The sequence below is a fragment of the Haliaeetus albicilla genome, chromosome 4 (genome assembly GCF_947461875.1).
Source record: "Haliaeetus albicilla chromosome 4, bHalAlb1.1, whole genome shotgun sequence".
In the NCBI taxonomy this organism is placed as follows: Eukaryota; Metazoa; Chordata; class Aves; order Accipitriformes; family Accipitridae; genus Haliaeetus; species Haliaeetus albicilla.
This window is the reverse complement of record NC_091486.1, coordinates 49,983,468-50,004,530: the sequence shown is the minus strand read 5'-3', so window position 1 is coordinate 50,004,530 and position 21,063 is coordinate 49,983,468. Positions and strand designations below refer to the sequence as shown.

At 39.0% G+C, this 21,063-nt stretch overlaps 1 protein-coding gene across 5 annotated transcripts in view; it reads right to left on the bottom strand.

Annotated features, from left to right (window-relative positions):
• RERE (arginine-glutamic acid dipeptide repeats) overlaps window positions 1-21,063 on the bottom strand; it is a 257,381-nt gene that overhangs the window by 205,827 nt on the left and 30,491 nt on the right. Inside the window, exon 1 of one of the 5 annotated variants that reach the window (XM_069782589.1) lies at window positions 151-398. The exons of the other annotated variants lie outside the window; for them this stretch is intronic. The gene's annotated coding sequence lies outside the window, so the exon portion shown is untranslated. Of the gene's footprint in view, window positions 1-150; window positions 399-21,063 lie in introns of those variants that run through there. 5 annotated transcript variants of the gene reach the window in all.

Here is a 21,063-nt window from a genome sequence, read left to right as displayed (position 1 = left end):
CGGGAGGAGGCGGGCGCGCCGCACGGCCCCGGGAGGCGGCGGCGGCGGCAGGCGGCGCGGGGGAAAACCCGGCGCGGATCCCGCCCGGCCCCCGCAGGGCTTTCCCCCCCCGGCCCCCCCCTCCGTTACCCCCGGCCGGGTCTCACGCACCGGGCCGGCCCGGCGCCGCTTCCCCGGTCCACGCGGCGGGGCGCAGGCACGCACACGGAGACCCACGCTCCTTCTTCCCCCGGCGGCGGCCCGCCTCTGCCTCCTCCCCGCTCAGCCGAGCCGGAACCGGGAGCCCCGTGATTGATGGCAGCTCTTTAATAGCGTGGTCAGCTAGAAAATGCATCTGCAAGCAAGATATTAAGGAGGCAAAGCATCCCCGGGAGTGATCAGCGGCTCACATCCCAGAGCCGCAGCCAGGAATATTAATGCCACCAGCCCTCCTCGCCTCCACAAATGCTGATCAAAACACACAGGGGGTGGGGAAAATGCAGATAAAATAGAGGGGTGGAGGGAATACATCCACACGCGGCATTCATTCCTAAGATGGATAAGAAAGAGACGCCTGTCCAGTGGCACATCAAAAGACGCTACTACACAAGGATTTTGTTGCGGCGTATCAATTAGTAAGCCATTTTGTTTAAAATCCTTTCTACGACGTCTTCCCTCCCCCCCGTCAGAAACAGAAATTCATCCGCTCAGCAAGACATGTTCCTTTTAATTGTATTTCATTGGCAATTTTTAAAAATAATATTCATCTCTTACTACGTGCCTTCGTGCAAACCTGTAACTCGTCCGAATTTCACAACGTCTTGCGCTGTTCTTTAACACCACAACCATGACCTTTCAGCTGCCAGCACCTACTTAATTTTAGAGCAAAGCTTCGCTATTTCCCTTGCAGAATAACACGCAAAACAAGTCGTCTATGTAATCCACTACCTGAGGGCAACATGCACTTCTCTCCTGCCAAGCAAATCCATTTCCTAGCCATGCAGCAGCATTTTGCCTATAAAACAAATACGGGAGTACACCTTCTCAAAGCTGGTGGTTTTTTGTGGGTTTTGGTTGGTTTGGGTTTTGTTTTTTTGTTTTTGGTGTTTTTTTTTTGTTTTTGTTTTTTTTTACAAAGTCAAGTTAAAAAAAAAAATCAAGGTTCACAAACCCAGTTAATCAGAGCAATACCCTCAAGTACTGTCTGCCAACTTATTCTTTCCAGATGCTGTTAATTATTTGTAGTTGTGTATTTTCCCTCTCTTTATCCATAGATCCAATTTCTACCATGTTTTGTGCTACAGCACAGGAGTCCTTCAGGAGACAAAGATCCAACTTCAAAATTTATTCTGTACTTTCTAGAAATAGCTACCTAAAACCACTAACACAGCTGAAGTAACTGATTAATTCTAATGCCCCTGCCACATTGCAAGACTGCTATGATCAATACAAATTGAAGACAGTGTACAGCACAAGCTTTGCTCCTGCAATATTCATTGTACAAGAGCTTCTGAACTGGAGCCTATCTTCAAAAGACCTGGTTCAAAATAAGGTTTGTAACCAAGTAGCCATGTGATAGCTCCAAACCTGCCAGAGCTGAAATTCAATCCTTAAGTCAGCACAAAGCAACCACATTGCATTTATCCTCACTTCAATTTTCTAATCAAATGTGGCCTGACACCTGGCAAATCACAAAAAGGAACTTAGTGCTCCAGTGTGTATTTAAACCAGTGTTTACTTCTAATGACTTCCAAAAGAGCTTTCCAGCTGTAAGTTAATTCAGGCCAAGTTGCATTTATTTGAAAAATACCCTGTTTGATGGTAGTTGTTCAAAAACACCTTATCCCTTTAGGACTGATGACCGAGCCAGCCTGGATCACAAATCCTGAAAGTCAGTATATACTGGAAAAATGCACTCAAATTTAAAAAAACCCAAAGCGCATCTATAGATTTTTTTGTATCTCATTACGATGAAAGTTGTTTAAACAGTACAAAGCACAGCATCCAGCAGTTTGAACACAGCAACAGAACTGGAAAGTATTCCTGAATCTCAGACACTGTCTTGCAAATCCAAGGCGAATCAACTTCTGAATTCAGCAATGTGGTAGATGGCACTGAAATCATCTGAAGTCCCATCTGTTTTTATACAGCATATTGGAGATTCTTGAACGAACAGAACAGCTACAGCATTCAATCACTGACATCAGAAACAACTGAACTTTCACTAATTGGCTTTCCTATGAGATACAGAGATCTGCCCCCATTTCATAGACTGAAATAAAAAAACATGCACAGAGTACAGCCTCAAGCTCCATTTCGCAATAGGGACTTTTTATCTTGCCTTTTGGAAATGGATTGCAAAAGATGAAAATCTTCTCTTGGTCATGAAATACACCTTTGCTAGTCACAGCATTATAAACTTACAACAGCATTTCTTTTAATATCCACACTAAAAGCATGCACGTCTGAAAAAGGGAAAAGAGTGAGTTTTATATATATATATATATATATACACACACACACAAAACCCATCAAGCCTACTCAAACAAAAACTACCTCCAGAAGGGTTAGGCAAATACACTGTAGAGAATGAGACCTAGAACGGGCTTGAGCAGAGATTCACCGAGTGACAGCTTTGGAACAATTGCTAACAGACCTCGCACGACATACTGTTGTGTTTGGTCCAGCGTGCATCAGTTATCTGGTGTTACACAATGAAATAAAGCTCAATTCCACCGCATGCAAAATCCAGCCCAGTTTTCCTGGCAGCCGCCATTTATCAAAACAACCCTGTCATGTTGAGTACCATTAACAGATAACGAACTGAGACAAGGGATGCAGTTACAAGCAAAGCACTCCGCACGCTACAGGCCTAAGCACGCAGCCAAGGGACCAGATATCTGACTTCATAATAAACATTATAATTAAACGGAAGACCTAGTTGAAGAAACATTAAGGCCGTGACAATAAACAACAGAAGCTGGAAATCTGAAAAAAAAATAAGGCTTTGACTTGCTGTCAATAATTGCTGACAATGCTTAAAGGCATGTACATATACACGCAGGTACACCTTCTCTCCTTACAGCAAAGGACTGGAAAGCACCCGTTAACTTGCAGTTTTTGGTTTTCAGTGCTCTCCGTGAATACTGTAACGCTTTGTATATTGTACCTACGCACTTCAGCTTATAAAAGATTGAGCACTGAGAAGTGACAGACAGTGTATCTTCAAAGAGCTGTAAAGTGTGCTGCTTTCTAGACATACTACTCATAACAAACACGAATAATTCATAACTTTGCACAAGAGTCCTACCATATTTGAAGAATATTAACTACAGACTTACAAATTTGAAGAATAATAAATACAGATATACTTCCGCCAAGCCACAAGATCTATCGATCAGCAGCATTCTCCACTTCTTCTGACAGATTTAGCCATCAAGTACGCATAAACATTTCACTCACTAGAAACACTGCTCCAAAGGAGCAATTTCAGGTCTACAAGATATGTATACACTTGAAACACAAACTAACCGTAAACAGACTTAATGAGATTATACAGATTAAATGGGTAAATTAACTTTTTTATTTTAAGAGACATCCAAGGCAAAGAGGTCCCACAAACACTTAAAGGCAGCTCGCTGAAGTCATGCAGTTAACTCATCAAGTTAATTTTTTTTTTTTTAAAAAGCAGGTTCAAGTACACTGTCTGGCTTGCACAAATTCTACAAAGAGAAACCTTAAACTTACCTTTAAAAAACACACAGAGATATGATCATGACAAGTGTTTTCTAAAAGCTAATATAACACTACTTCCCAGCTTCGGAAAGCAGCAAGTGTAACACATTAAACCCCTGCTAAGCTGAACCTATTTTTAAATAGGACTTAACACTGTCCTCAGAGCTTCACGTAAATCAAGCTCTCCCTTTGGATTTGGCATTGGGTAGGGGGGAAGAGGAAGGGAGTAGGTTCATGGAGAACAAGCTAACAGCTTACTATTGTCACAGCACTGTTTTTCTTGTGGGTCACTTAATTCCAGCCCTCATCAAGTTTCCCTCTCACTGTCAGTGCATATATTCCCAGCCAAAATAACAGTGATACCTCCAGTAAAACAAAAAGCCTGAAGCAGAGGCAGTTCAAGCTGAAAATTAGCTAGAGAATTCCCGAGGCCAACGGTCAACTGAAGATTCCTCAGCAGGAGAGGAAACATAGGCTGGGCTACTAGCATGAAAGGTCACCTAACTGCTCAGAACAGGAGCACTGAATATTTGTTACCCATTTCTGTTTGTTTTCAATTCAGCATCAAAGCATCTAGGCTCTACCTATTCTAAACACAAAACCATCGGTCAGGTTAGAGGTGATGTTTTCTTCCTTTGCAAATAATGCACTGTTTTATTAGTGTAAACACAGCTGAGAATAAATGATACTGAGCTCTTGACAAGACAGTCTACTACTACTACTACTGTCTACACACAAATTTCTTCAAACCTGCCTGAAGCAGGAAAAGTCTTGTCTGCACTTGTGTATCTGTGAGCACGTGTGAAAACCCCAGAGGAAACATGCATTGAGTTTTAAGCAGCTTCTTGCCACAGCACTAATTCAGCTACAGCTTGCTCCACAATTATACGAGGGTGCTTTTCCACACTACTAAATCGTAATCTCTTAGAGGAAATTCAGTGCAATGTTATTATTGCTTCAACATAATCAAAAGGCCATTTCATTCTGTAATCCAAGCCTGCCTAAGGAGGCTGTAAACTCTGCTTACAGTTAAACACAATCAGTCTTGTCCACTTCCGCTCCACCACGTTTACATATACAGCAGGCAGCAGTTCTTAAAAATCAGCACACAAAGAGTTATTTTTAGTGTATAACTGCTGAAATTCAGATCAACCATTTCCTTGCCTCTCTCAAATCCCCAGACAGAACCTGTACTCTTCACAGACCATGAACCTTCAGAGGTTTGGCTTTTTTTATTGGGTTGGATTTTGGGTGGTTGGTTGGGGGGGGGGGGGGGGGTTGGTTGTTTTTGTTTGGGGTGAGGGTTGGGTTTTTTCCCCCCCCTAAGCCTCTAGGTACGCAGCACCTAACCTAGAACCTGCTAAACCAAATTACTAACACTATCACGCATTTTATAGTTCAATAACTATGACTCCTTTTCTGTACTTACCCAGTGTTCAGGTTTGTATTTCAGAAGACCTCCAGTCAAGCTCTAAGTCTGTACAGGTCACTATTAAAACCGGACACCACATCAGTACTCTGGGAAAGGAAGACCCTTATCAAGCACAGAAAAGTCTGAAAAACTTCAACCTCATTTTAAGCACTCTTAGGCCGATGAATTCCAGGCACCACCCTTGCTGTAACTGTCACCAACAACTGCCACCAACAACTCCTTTGCCACCCCTGTAAGGTAACAGCTTTGGATCAAACTCCACCTGACAAAAGAGGCACAAGTCTCAAGAGCAATGCAGAAACGCAAACAAAAGTCTTCCTAAAGAAAAAAAATCCCAAGACCTGTGCGCTGATGGTATTTACTGCTTATCAATACAATTGCTTGTTATCAGGTCAAAACACAAGTTGCCTCAGATTCCTTCTCAGCCTACCCAGAACCTGTGACACAACCAAAAATTTCCCGTTGGTACAGTCAGCGCATCACTCAGCTGAATACTGGGGATATAGACTTCAAGGACATAAAGTCCTGCCTAACTCCACACTACATGTCTTTGGAAGAAGTTTGGTAGGTTATTTTTATACAGCATCTTTGATGCACACAGCATTTCTGTCACAGTAGGAAAGAAAAAAACAAAAGTCGCTCCCCTAGGGAGCTGTGAAGACTAAGGCAACTCACATGCTAACATGTGAAATCTCAGGATTTTACTGGAAGGCCTAGCTTCGTAAGTGGTTGGGGGGGGGAGAAACAACACAAAACCATACCATCAATCCAAACAGATAGAGCCCAGCCCACTAGGAGTTCAATCTCAAGTCCCCATACAATTAAGTGAATGTTCACAGTAGTGTCACCCCATACCCTTCTCCCTATTCTCCCCCCTCCAAATGCTGAAGACTCAGTTCTGCCGGCTATGCAAGCCCTTGAAACCAGACTTGAGTGTCCATAACAAAAAGCCCAAGAAAAAAAAAACAACAACAGAAGACACAACGTTTCCTATTTACAGTTAAAACTTAATTCAAGGACAGTGCTCTAAAATTGCTGCACCTCAAACAGGACAAAATTCAGCCAGAAAGACAGTATGCTTTCTTTGGGAAGAGGCAGGGGGGAGGGGAACAAAACAACCAAAAAAAAAAAAGTTTAACAACCCGAGGAATGCAGCAACTTGGCAAGGTTTTAAAATAAAAGCTTTACGTGCACAGGCAGAATATATAAGTATGAATTGTAAAAAACTCAATGGGGATATTGTGACCAAGCTACTAGGGAACAAGTAGTGAGACAAATAACTTGAAAACCAGCTACAGCTTTCATATCCGGAAATGAAAACAAACCAGGCAAGACAAATTTAAGCAAAAAAAGTCCATGCCTGCTAGTGACAAAAACCACTTTTTTCAATATTTCTCCTCTGGTTTGCTTCCTCTTCTCTGTAGGGACCAATACTTCAATTCAAAAATGTTTTTGTAGAAAATCCCTGCCCTGGGAAACTCCAAATTACAGAACGGTACATTGTAAGCCAAGGATATTAAAACAAAATCCAGTTGTGTCTGCCAGATTTTGTGGTACTTAAGGCAAGACATCAACCTGTTCAGCAGCTTATTGAATTTAATGACAAAGTGACACACACAATTTATTTTATAAGGTATTATCTTAAACAAGAAAAAAATCCAAATATTTGTCAAGAAAAAAAATCATATTTCAAAGGAAAAATTTACATACTTGAGAATTTAATAAATTGATTTAAAAAAACAAGAAACCATTTGTTCTCAGCTGTATATTAAAAAAGCAAACAAAATAAAACTCTCAGTAGTTAAAGGGGGGGCGCGGGGGAAAGGGTAAAGCAGAAGAAAAGGAGGGAAGGTAGAAGTAAGCAAAGGCATTTTTTTCAACTCTATTAAAGCAATTGTAAAACAATGGAAGTTCACCTGTTCTTCCCTCCAGTTTCAACTAAAAGTAACTTTGGGAGTAGAAAACTTGATACCTCTATCAACAGCCTGTGGTATGTTCAAACTATTGTAATATAAAGCATGCTCACACTCACAAGCTAAAGGAAATGACTGCCAAATGCTTCCTTTACAATCTTCCTTCCAGAGTAAGACAGATTCTTTACCAGGAGATTTTCTCCACACACCAACTATAGCTGAAATTGAACTAACAGGTATGTAAAATTTGCAATGGATTTACAGTCTTTTATTGAAATCACAGCACAGATCGGAAACATGACTACAGCTCACAGTTTTTTAGTGTAGTAATCACTTTCACATTCAAAGGCTTCAGCAAATTCAATAGACTTTTTTTTTTTTTAAGTGACAATAACCACAGGATGTGACCATACCTATAATAATCTTTTCCTCCAGACAGGGAGATAAGCTGTAAAAACAGGAAGTTTCTACTATAATCTTGAAAAAATGTTAACAGTCTGAAACCACATGACTCTAGTTCAGTTACATAGGGAAGAAAGTCTTCATTTCCCAATACCATGGGAGAAGATACCTAGCATATGAAACTAGTTCGGGCATTGTTCCGCCACACCCCTCCAGAATCCCCCAAATCATGGAATACTGTAGAAGGTTCTTAGTTTACTCCTCTTCTCCTTTTCCCTCCACAAATTCATAACAGTAAGCAAACAAGACAGCTTCCATCTCACAGGAAGAAATAGCGGTTTATGTCAAAAATTGATACTTTCCCACATGCACAGGCATCCATTTCTTAGGAGCCTTAAAAAAAAAATACAGCAAAGTAAGAATTGCAACCAAGTGTTAGGCATGTATCTGCACTGGCCATGCTACAGCCTACTACACTTAAACTAGACCTTTCATGCTTCTGAAAGAGGTCTCTTTACCTTTTGGAAGACTTGATAACGAGATAAATTTAAAAACTTTACTGCTCAGAGGGCAACATGACCTCCCTTAAATCACGCAAATTATGTAAGCAGTTTGCTGGACTCAACTTATTTTGATTTGTTTTTCAAACATAGGAATTTACTGATGTAGGAACATATTTCACACAGCGGTCTTCAACCACCTACGCAGAAGCTTTGAGTGAACTAAAAGGAAGCGGCAGATTTTTGATAGCTAATATCAACCAATTAACAGTCAAAAAGGCCTTTCAAAATCAGTTTCACAACATTTCTCACACTGCAGATGAAGAGGTAGCAATAGTTAAGCATGGTTTACACCAGCTTATCAAACACACTCCAAAAAAATGGATTCTGCTGTATATTTTAACATAAATCAGTTCTGTGCTACTTGTCAAAACAATGCACATTTTCCTATCGGCATTTAACATAAAATTACACTAAGGGCTTAAGAATCCCATTCACGTGACCATATTCCGACTCTGAACTTCCTTCCAAATTCTCTCCTAAAAAACACACTAGTCTTAACTACGTTCACCTTGGTTTCATATGTAAAGCAGCTACTACAGAAACACACAAATTAACTTAGTATTTTTAGAAAGGCTATACAGGCAACATGGCATTTTTTCCCCTGACGCTGTTCTTTCAATAGCCTATCAGGAAGAGGATTTAACGTAAAAAGCACCTCACATCTTCTATTTAGCTGTCTCTTCTTGCGACAAGGAGAGAAAACACAGCAATTCACACAAACTAAGACAGAAAAACTTAAAACATATGATCCCCATCAGAATTGGGCAACCAAATAATTTCAAGGCAACATAATAAGGATACGTGAGATCTATGTCATTTGTTGACATTACTTGCAGAAAACTGTAAAACATCAGAGCACCATTCCCTCCCATTCTAAATTGTGTTCCAGACATTACATCTTTGATGAAAGCAACTGCCTGCAGATTGCAAATCAAGACCTAACTGAAACACACACATACACACAAAGGGACAATTCCATGGAACAAGCATTCATTCAAGAAAATATTTACATGTTCTACGTAAATTTACACAAAGGCAAACATTCCTGGACAAAAGGAATGCTTGAGTTTCAAATGGTGTGAGGCAAGTTTCTAATGTAACAACAAACACACACCTTTAAAGCCACCGCATAGAAACACAAGAAACCTCTTTAAACAAAAAGGGCCCAAGAGTAATCAGTGCCTATTTTTTAATCAGGCGATACGGTCAGGATGCAGTATGCCATCTAGTGTCAGACTCCTAAAAAAGTTATAAAACCCACCAAAACACTGTAAATTCAAGTAAGCCACAAAGACCATGTAGAGACTTGACTCTGCAATTGCAAATTTTAAATCCTCAGTTTTCCCCTCTAGTGCTGACAACGGCCCAACTGAAAGCATTAAGGAAAAAAACCCCAAACCTAAAGCACGAAGTTAAGCAACATCACAGGAAGTTCTTTAATACATTTGGCTCCCACTCCAGCTAACAATATGATTCATTAATCAAGACATGAACTGAAGAGCAGCAGAAACAGCGTGCAAAGTGCACAAAAAAACAGAGCCACACAGGCAAGTCTTTGGACATGTGATACATAGAACCTCAAAGGTGTTCTTTGTTCGGTCTATGAGCTATTATCTCATTCTCTTCTGAACACAATGTCTAGACTTTGACGAGGTGACTGACGGGAACTGCTGAATTTTCATGCTAGTGTTTTATCAGTAACAAGCATACACATACACCTCACGAGTTCATTGATAATCCATTAATAAGACTTGCATTAATAAGACTCGCATTAAAGCTTGGCAGGCAACTTCCTCATGAAACAAAATCTGCCTCTTTGCTTTTTGGGATCTGAATGTGCCAAGAGTGGCGTATCAAGAGGTGAAAAAATAATTTAAAGGTTACCCTTTTTTTCAATTTCCCTAACATAGTCATCATTAAGCAGTCACAGAACACACACTACGTTATCCACTTCGTTCCTGTTTATAGTTTCCAGTCATCAAGTTTCAGAATGAAAATTTTCAAATCACATGTCTACACTAGCACATGCACATGTAACTTCACAGTCACGTAACCATACACAGACAGCAAGAAGAACTAGTGCCCTCCCCCTAAACAACAGATGAAAAGGTCACACTGCACATGTCTGTCTTCCATGAGGATGCCAGTGTGTAGCAAGTCATGGCTGTAAAATACATTAAGCAGTGAACTGTCTGGAGTGAACTAATGGGGGGAAAAAAAAAATCAACTAAATAAATTTTAGAGAAGAGGGGGAACTGGAAAGCTAACTAACTACAATCAAAGCCTGTACTTCCAGGCTTATTTGTAAAGCACAGTTGTTAACAGTGGTTAAATATTAACAGTGAATGCAATGTCAGGAAAGCAACATGAAGTATGCTCGGTAGCCTCCCTTTACAGGCATGTAAGCAATGATTGCCTAGTCCATTACCCAAGTCACAGGGTTACAAGACATCAATTCCAACCCCAACACCACCTACATTTTTCCAAAGGAGTAGACAACAAAATGTTGTTGTCATTCCCCTCGCTACCTCTTTCACAATGAAATCTACACTTTGGGATACCAATAACCAGATATATTTTAAGTAAGTGGACCGCACTGGACAAGTGAGGTCAAGAACAAGCCTGACAATCCTGTTTGATTCAGTTCTTGGAATGAATAGAGAGTGCCTTTCAGGGCTTCCACTGCGAAGAAACCCATTATTAGACCTCATTTTTCAGTTAATCCAAAGGTTGAAGATATATACAGGAAGTGGTATTTAAAAGGAAAGACTCTGAAATCAAATAGCTCCCAAGAATATCACTAGATCCGTTTCAGATTAAAACCTCTACTACCTTCCCTCCATTAGTCCAACTTAAGGTAGGAAGCACCATGTTTTGCTCATTAGTTTCAGAGCTTGCGTGGGGGTGTTTGTGGGTTTGGGTTTTGTTGTTTTTTTTTTTTAAATAACCTTTAAGATGGTGCTCTGTTGATTAAACCATTTTCATCCTTCAATGAGTTTGATTCCTATTAGTTCAGACTGCAGAGAAGACATTGATTTTTACTACAGTCAGGATCAAGAGAAGCAACAGCTTTTCCAATTAAACAACTGCTCACCACGTTAAGTAGAAAAATATGTCCACAGCAATAATGTGCAAGTGTCCAAAGCACTCTCCAATGCTAACAAAAGCTCACAGACATGCTTGTAATAACTTTAACCTTTAACTTGAGAAAGGAGGAAAACTCCATGTATTACAGGCAGTTCAGCTCCTGTTAACTCTGCTGATAAGAAGCTGTAACACTGAGAAAGGCTCAAAATTACAGACAACTCATCTTCCAGCTCTGAATTACCATCATTATACCACACAAATCACCACATTGGGCTTCAGCCTACTAAAATAGAAATCACAACCAGAAATGGTCTAGTAGGCTGCTGCTGCTTCTCCTCTTAAATGAAGCTTTTATACCAAACAAATCTATACAGTTCTTGTGCTATAGCCTTTCACAGAGTTACACTGTAAATCAAATATTTTATTCCACAGCCTGCAGCTATTCCCACATTTAATAACTGACATGGGAGACAAGTTTTAATCTCCAGACTGAAACAATTACTATCCTCATAACCACTCAAGTCAGAGGTAAAAATTACAAGTTTTGTATTACCCAATTGTATATTCAGGGGGAAACAGTAATACTTTTCCAGAGGAAAAAGGCAAAGTATACTCAGTACAACAAAAGAGGGGAGCCCAAACAATCATACTCCCTAATTTTGCGTGTACTAGGATGACCATGCACCCCAAGCAGTCAAGACAAGACTTTAAGCTGTAAAAGAAATGCATCATTCTTGCCAGAGCAGCAAAGAGAAGAGAAATCTGAACAGACACTATATTTGCAGATTTAAATATTCTCCAACCAAGAACTTGAGCTACAGCTTCAGGTAAGATCTTAAACAACCAGCGGACCTCTTTTAGTCATTAGGGAAACAGTTCTCATGCTCCGAGGAAAATCTACTGAAAAGCTACCTGAATTAAGTGACCTCGAAGTCTGTCCTGTATCTATGCAATTAATGCCAATGCTGTGTTTTCAGGTTTCAAAATACATGTTAAAAGGAGTTCAACTTTTCATTTCGGAAGTTACTCTAACAGCAAGAGCCGTGACTGAGAATAGCAATACCTACACTCCCCCTAAAATGCTACCAGCACTTCTAATAATCTGCCTTGGTCACATACAGCTGGTCCATGGATATACATCCTACCGCAACTGCCAAAACAGAAAGGCATTTGATAGGGAATCTACTGCCCTATGCTGCAGTCCAACACTAAGCAACTAAGAACCATTGGCACTTTGAGGCTTTACAATCTCTAACCAAAAAATGCCCTCCCAAGGACAGTTACTTAGTTGTTTGGGAAAGGATCACAAAACTGCATGTAAATATAAGAAAAAGAAGAATGTGTTACAGGGACAGTTACAAAGAACAGAAAAAAAATCCCTACGTGAAATCTCAGTTTGGAATTCGTACGTTATTACATGTTTCACCACCAGTTATTACCAGCTGCTGGAAAGGAATATTAAAAAAAACCCAAAAAACAAAACACATCAAGTCAAGACACTGCTTCTTTCTCTTTGAATATACTGAGGAAAAAAAAAAGCAGTATTTTACCTCCTGTCCGAGAAAGTAAGAAAACACCATTCTGTTTGAACCATTCAGCTTTTTATTTATGCTCTATAAAGCCCTGCAAAGATACTTCAAACATCCAAATTATTTAAATCAGCATGAAAACGAGAGGTAGGGTGTTAGAGCTCACAGTGTTTTGGAATCCTTCTGAAGGAATCCCCCCAGAGCTAAATAATTAAGACACATCTTCCAGAGTAGCTCTCCAGTCCAAACCAATATTCGTGTTTCCAATACACTGAGAGGCCATGCGGTTGGTGAGAAGGACAGGAGGAATGCACAGCGACTTTTATTGCTTTTCTTCAGAGAAGCGTGATCTTTCGATGTTAAAGGGGAAAGAGAATGCTATCTTGATTTAGAGTGCCCTCTAGAGTCAGCTCCTAATTAATGACATCAAACACGAATGCTTCATTCACTTAAAAGAGTTGATACCACTAGTATCTGCAGGTTTCTAAAAACCGGCAGTATTTTACACAAAAGCCAATAACAGCATTTTTCAGACCTCAGGGGATAAATGTATTCTCTTCTAAATTTACGTACAGTGTGTGTGTGTATATATATATATATGTATACACACACACAAACATATGTGTGTGTATACATATGTATCAGTTACATATCCACCACAGTCTGAGCTGAGAAGAGGGGGGAATGAAATCACACAGGTGGAGTGGTATCTCATTGCACGAAGCATTTTTTTTGCACTTTTGAACAACTATCACCTTCTTTAAGCAGGTTGTTGATAACTGTGTGGTAGTACACAACTGAACTTTCTCTGAGTTTAGTTTATGAAAGGGTGTTACTTTTACCACACACAGTGCAGCTTTTCTAAGAGCACAACATCCACAGGAACGATGCGACATTTTACACCTGTAAAATTTTACAGGTCTCCTGTAACAAGTGTTAAAAAAAGTTCCTGGTCTTTTAAGTATTGTTAAACAACAACAGACACCATGCAGCAAAGCTTCTTATTTGGTATGCATGTCCGCTTGCACCTTTTCTCCCACCTGCTACCAGTGTTTGGATAAGCTTCCTCCCCCTCTCCCTGGAAAAAAAAAAAAAATTCTCTGAAATACCAATGCCCAGAGGGAGTTATTGCACTGGGCTGCATAAAAAAACCACCAAACACCAGAACAGTATATTAAAAAAAAACCCACCAACCAACCAAAAAAAAAAAAACCCACACAAAAAACCCCCACACATTTTAGCAGTAACAAAGCTTCAATATCATCCAGGCTGAAAAGTCTCATTTTCAAATTCCTCTCGCAAACTTCCATTTTCAACTGCTTAGCTTAAGTAAGACTGCAATGCTCCCACATTTTTCCCAGTTTAACTCCTCAAGGTATCTTCCTTCACAGAGCAGAAAACTTGCAACTAGTTTCACTTCTGATGAATTTTCCTACCCATGAAAATTTAATGGGGGGTGGGAAATAATGGCAAAGCTAAGAATAGAACTCCATTGTAGTCACCAAGCCCATTTTGTCATTAAGAAACCTGTCACAGAGCAGGAAAAGCTTAATTTTTCTTATGTTGGAGTTAGCACCTCTCTTTTTTATTTCCTGTCCCAGTTTTGTAGGAACATCTAAGTTTTTCATGACAGAAATGTCCCCCGTGTCTACAGATCCACAGCCCAGAATAAGTTATGTAGTCCAACTTAAGAAAAAATACCAACATGCTTAGCTAAAAAGATCGTGAGCTTTTTATGTCATATGCCTATTAATTACCTTCATTTCTATAGCTTATCTAAAGAAGTTGTTCATGGTGGGCAGAGAAACACATCATCTTTTCTACTGACAGGCACAAAATCTTTTTTTTTTTAATCAGTGTTTTACAAAGGAACACAGCCTAACACATGCCCCTTTCTGTACAAATTCCAGTAAGTTAACAACTTGAAGTGGTTTTACTCTTGGAATTACATTAAGTGTAAGTCAGTCCTAGACAATGCAACTATTTTTAGGACTAACTTTTCATCACTTGAAGATGCAGGTCCTTCCATCCTTATCAGCCTTAATGGGTGTCATAAGCTACTAATTTTGATCTCCAAAAGCACTAAAGAAGTTATAGAAGACTATACCATCTAACATGAGATAAGCTTCTTACCTGAAACCTCAAGGACATGGGCATCTTGATCTCTTTTTCCCTGTGTATGAACCCTTTTGAAAGATAGTATGCACGAACAGTCTCTGCGTAAATTCCTAAATGTTTTCTCCTCTGGATATCAGATGACTCCTGCACACTCCTAAAAGACCTAAGCAGCATTAAATCCTTTGATTTAATCAAGTAACACATGTGTCCATGTCAAAACAGTTCCTTCTTCAGACATGAAAGCTGTGTAAGTGTGCTACCATTTCTGTGACAGGATATGCTAATAGCAAGAAATAGACCTCATTACTAGCCCCATGCTGTTGGCCACTCTAGCTGTCCCCCTCATCATGACATGAATAAAACTACGTAAGTATTCAGGCAAACATTAAAATGTAAGTAGAAAAAAAAAAAAAAAAAAAATCTCCCTGAAATCTGTCCTATCAATATGCTGACAGCAAAATAAGACACTACCTCTGATTAAAGTACAAAGCTATTAAAAAAAAATTGCTACTTCTCTGTCACTTAGGAGGAAAATTAACTAGCTCATGTTGGATTAAGTCTAAGTTTTGTTTTCAAAGACTTCATGTGTAGCTTTCTACTGAAGTGAATAAGGAAGCTGCTATTTCTCAGATATTTTATATCAGACTGAGTATGAATTGCAAGAGCCATTGTTGATCTGTTTTAACATCAGTTATTTCTGTAAGATTACCTGTCATAAGAACTGGAGTTTTTAACTATTATTTGTAAGTGAAAGATTTTAAGGCATAGGGTTTCAGTTAATTAAAAATCCACTTAGTTATCAAACTACTATTAAAAGACCTACTTTAACCTCAAATGAGGGTAAGTTACTGCCATGTGGAAAGACATCATTAAATTCTCACTCATTGATTATAAACTTTTTGCTTAAAGTAGGTACATGCAGAAGATAACACTGGCACAAGAAAGGAGCTATGCAGAGAGCATCTAAAGTAACTATTAATCAATTCATTTATTAGTGATTCATTTCATCCAAATCTGAGCCCTTGGGAAGAAAAAAAAAACAGAAAAAAATCAGACTGTAGAATTTAATAATGTCTTTTTGGTTTAATCCTCCAAATTAAGCAGACTCGCAACCAATGACTGAGAATAGTGAACAAGTTACGCAATGCAAGCAATTTCTAGTGCGCTCTGAAGGCAATCGAAGTTCCTAACCAAGAAGAAGGAAGGTGTTTCCTTCACCCCCACCACCTCCTCATCTTCACTTTCCAGTCTGAGGGCCACATCTTCTCGTACAGAAAAACAAGTAAACACACAAGGTCATGCTCTTGAGCTTTACTCGCATATCTCATACTGGAGACCTATCTTCTGTTTCAGAAAATCTATGATTATCCTTCTAATCTTTCTTGAAGAGGATATTCATCCTTCATCTAAGGGGATTCAAAAAGATCTCGAGGACCCTGCTTTTGGACACAGGCAGTAACTGTAAGAACTTCAAGGGCCATAAGAATTCAGGGCTATCTTCAAACAAACATTTCCTTTAAAGTAAATCACAGGAAAAAATGAGGAGTTAAAACAAGAGTGGTTTTTATTTTTAAACAAGCTCAACAAATCCAAAGAGGCAGAAGAAAATCATTTGTCTCTCCAGCATATTAAGTCATTGCCAGGAAAATAAAGTTTTGGAAAATAAGTCAGAAAAGGTTTTTTGCAATATAAACAGGCAGAAAGACTAGCCTACAGAAAGGCTATAATAAGCTTCCATCACAAATTATCTTCCATAGAGATATTTGTTGCAAGAGAAACGTGCAAAATAACAACTGCTCTTGCAATTGCCTAACAAATACAAGTCAAAAAAACTCAACTTCACAGCCACAACAGCTATTTCATAGCTAACAAAACCAGACTAGGCTACTTGGACTGCAAAAATCATCACTCGGAAATCCTACCATGTTTAGTCTAATTTAAAGATCACGCCATGTCTTCCTTGAAAAAAGCTACGTGATTTTTTTTTTCTTGTTTTTGATCAATATATGCAAATAACTACTACCTATATGCCTTTTTGCAAACAGAAACAAACATCTGTGTGGGTGACCATGATACACAATAAAAGTAGTCTCCGTACATTGGTCAACATTAGGTTCCCAAGCCCTAAACATAATAATTCCGAATGTAATCTTGAGCAATAACCTGATGGAATTAAGTGCCAAATATGTAAAACATTACTGGATTTATAATATCATTTGCAAGATACTGGGTTTTGAGCCACAAAAGCTGTAATATCACAGCTTTTAAGGTCTAAATTGTCATATACAGCTAATGTATCTACTAGACTTCCTGTTGACAGCTCTCTACTTATACACATACGAAGTTTGCAGTTTCGTAACAGTTGTCACTGCAAGGAGCAGTTTGGGGTTTTAAGCTCGCTGCCTTTGTACATGTGTATCTACCTTTGAACATCAAAATCAACAAAAAATTGAGAACCGTAGCTAAAAATAGAACCTATTGGAAGAAATGTAGAGCCTTTGATAGCTACAAATCTTTACTACATCTCTCAATACAGATTGCTTTTTCAAAGAGGATCAACGGTCTGGCCGCTGTTTTAGCACAACCTATTCTTTCTGCAGAACCACTACTGCTCTGATTCTGAAAATGAGCAAACTGCTGTGCACATAAAAAAAATTACCTGCGATTCAACTGACAGATAAGTAATCTTGGTAGCTTTCCCAGCTTTTGCTAAAGAGCATTTCCTCAGACCTCATTTCCCTTTCACTTGACCAAAATAGAAAGATTAAGGTAAGCCATTTACAGCTAGGAAAACTAAAACTTATTACGTCTTATTTTTAACTAGCTACACTGATTTTAAAAACATATTCAGAAATTATGCCACGGCTTTCAGCAGCAACATTTATGCCTCCCACAGCCAAAGTCTCTGCATTTTCTCCCTCCTTCATATTAATGTGTTTATCCAACTGTAATTCCATTAGTATTATGTAACACAGACAATCTTCTTAGGCATTTTATCATTATCTTACACCAAAACTAACCCACTGCACAAGTACGCTTTGACTGTGAAACTTATCTTTCTAGATTTTGCTGACATTGCAAGAAACTGTCCGATGTAGAACTAAACTGACACCTTCAACTACTGAGCAGATCTGCCTGTACCCTTAGCCAAACTCTCACAAAACAGAACAACAATATAACTGCCCAATGCCATCTTTTCCTCATACGCACTCAGGACATACTAACATTAAATTATTGTAACAGTTGTGATTCTTTCTTTAAGAAGAATCTTAAACATACATTTAATGTTTGTCAACTGTCAACCTCTCCTCTGGGCCGAACAGAGTGAATACTATTTGCCATTATGTCTGTAATTTGACATTAATTCCTTAATCTTCTTAAGTCAGGGCAAGCTTGTGGATCATTATGAGGTTATTTAGAAGAGCACATTTGAAGTATTACATGAAGTGTACATCTTATTAAGAAAATAAGTTAACTCAAGTTTTGTATTTCGTCATTCATACACCTGAAAATAAATCAATCGCCTTTGGAGCGCTATAAAAAGATACACTATGAACTATTATTGCTATGTAATCCTCTTTCGTGTGGTGCAGTATCTGCTAACAAGATTGTGTAGCTTTCACATTGGATCAGCAAGACTGTGACCTTTACTGACAGTTATTCTAACTAACATTAATGCTAGAGAGATGGCCAGTGCAACAATCTTCCACATTTATGCTCTCCCATACAGATACCACACGGATTAGCTTCCACTGCCTGTCACCACTTGTTTCTTGCTTGCATCAAGAAGTGCATGGATCAGGCCCAGCAATTTTTTATATTGCCTGTGCAACAGCAGCAAACTACACAAAAAGCAGGCTTCACCAGAAAAACCCTTACTTCCACAGTCTTTATTGTGCCATACCTCATTTAGAAGACAGACCAAACAGGGTCCTCACTAGGCCTTTTCGAACTATTGATAGGGACTTCTGCCATTCCTAGCACAACCATTTCTGATTGTATCACTTTTCTTCAAACACACATAAACAGTTAGTGGAAGAAACTCCCTTTAGTGAAAACAATTCAACACTGGGTGGCTGGTACTGGCACTGGAAGGAATGTATCACCTTCCTTCAACTCAAAGCTAAAAAAACCCCAAACATACACATGCAAGAATAAAACAGTAATAAAAACCCTATACTTGCATACAGAGTGCAAAGTAAACTGGACATAGAAGTCTGAAAGAACTTAGGCATTAAGAAACATGGCTCGGTCTTGTCAGCCATGTAAAAAGACACAGGAGACAAGCCATTACCTTCAGTAACTTTAAAAAGCTTTTGAAAGTTAGAGACACATCTAGATGGCATTGCAACTAGCAGAATGTGGCATGACAATTTTCTTAGGTAGAGAAGCAGAGGAAGGGATGGAGCTGAAACATTAAACATTCAGCTTATCTATGTGGACAAATTATTTGGAGTATCACTGGAACAGCATAGGTTTTTTGTTTTGTTTTGTTTTTTAAAGGCAACTAAGAGTATCAGTTACCTTAATCTGTTCCCAAATGGATTTAACACTACATGAACCAGTCTTCATGAGGAATACACATCTACACAGGATAATATTGCAATCTAAATCCCCACTTGAGTTGATTTTTCCCAGGAAACAATTCTTAAGCACTTGGGGGGGGGGGGGGGGGGGGGGGGGGGGAAGTAGGGGGAAGGAAAGTCACCCTACTAGTCTGATCACTCAGCAGATCAAAGAACAAAAGCAGCATGCCTTGACTACTGTCAGCTTTTGTCCATGGAACAGTGACTAACTGCATCCAAGACTCTCCCCAAAATCTAGAAGCCGAACCAACCCACCCCTCTCTCAAACAGAGATCTTTAGGCAACTGTTGTGATCCAAAGTATTTGCACTTTTGTAAGTCCACTACCCACTCCCCAAATAAAATAATAATTTTTAAAAGACCCACAAAACACCACAAGACAGAACCAGTATAGCCTAGCAATTATTCTTCTATATCCACTGCATGCAGTCCTTTTCTTATATATAAAGGTCTTCAGCCATGCCAATATGCAGTTGCCGCTCTTGCTGAAATTTACGTCCCAAGCCAAAGGTTTTAGTTAAGCCAATAAAGATGAGCTTAGAAATAGCTTTTGAAAAGCTACCTACGCAGGGTGCTGAACTAACATGCGCTGAAACTCATACTACTACATTGCTGAAAGACAGACACCTAAACCAGAAGTGGAAGGAGGAAGAGTGAAAAGACACATACTAGGCAAAAATGCTTCCTCCTAAATAGATTCAACACTCCCAAATGACATGCCAGAGAGAACTGACTACCTGGCACATGACAAGATGTTTAAAATACAATTTGCATGCAAGAGTCTAAAGCTGTAAGAATTAAAGTTACTTTTCTTACGTTTAAGTTTTGTAAGCAATTTTGCAATGCATTTAAGTTTCCAGAGCAAGCTTCATTCGGATGCAAATTAGAATATTTCATTTGTTCATACACTAGCTACTAAAACTAGTTTATGTAGAAAATGGGATGTGAAATAGCAGCTACATCTATCAGCAAAATATTTTTTGCTAGGTTTACAATCATAATGCATTTTGTAATAAAATTGCCAATGTTGCAGAACCCAGTTTTAGTCAAATACACATGCAATTACATTAATCAATTAGCCTATAACTGCTCTTTGCTCTTTTTGATTCCTAAGACTTTGCTGGGCACATTTGAAAAAAATGATACTCCCTGGTTTTGGTTCTTGGGGGGGGGGGGCGGGGGGGACGGGGGGGGCAGGGGGCAGATATCAATACCACAGTAAAAAAGAGGCTGGACGGTTTTAAATATCATTATGTTTTCAAATCAAGGTTTACCTGGAAAACAGAACATGCTCTTCAGTGCACAATGTTCTATCTGTCATAACGGGACACAATCTGTACATGACTGGTCACTGTGTGAACAACTTGAAAAAGGATAAAAATACTACAGTGCAACATTCTAGCTTAACAGTACTTCTTCTGAATGCAAAAATGAGCTTCTTAATCTGTTCTTTCTGCCTCTGAAAGGTTTCTTCCCAAATGATTACTGTAATTTCCAGGGGAGATAATCTACCAAAAAAAGGAAATCCCTTTTTTGAAATTTTATTTGCATTTTGTGCTCATCTACTGGAAAGAATGACATTTCAGCACCTTTTCCTTCAAAATACCAATAGAAAGACCACACAATGAGTAATATCTTGCTTCATTATCTTGCCTAAAGATTCAAAATACATAAACACTTATAAAAACAAACTCATAAACTATGAGCTAAGTAGGAAACA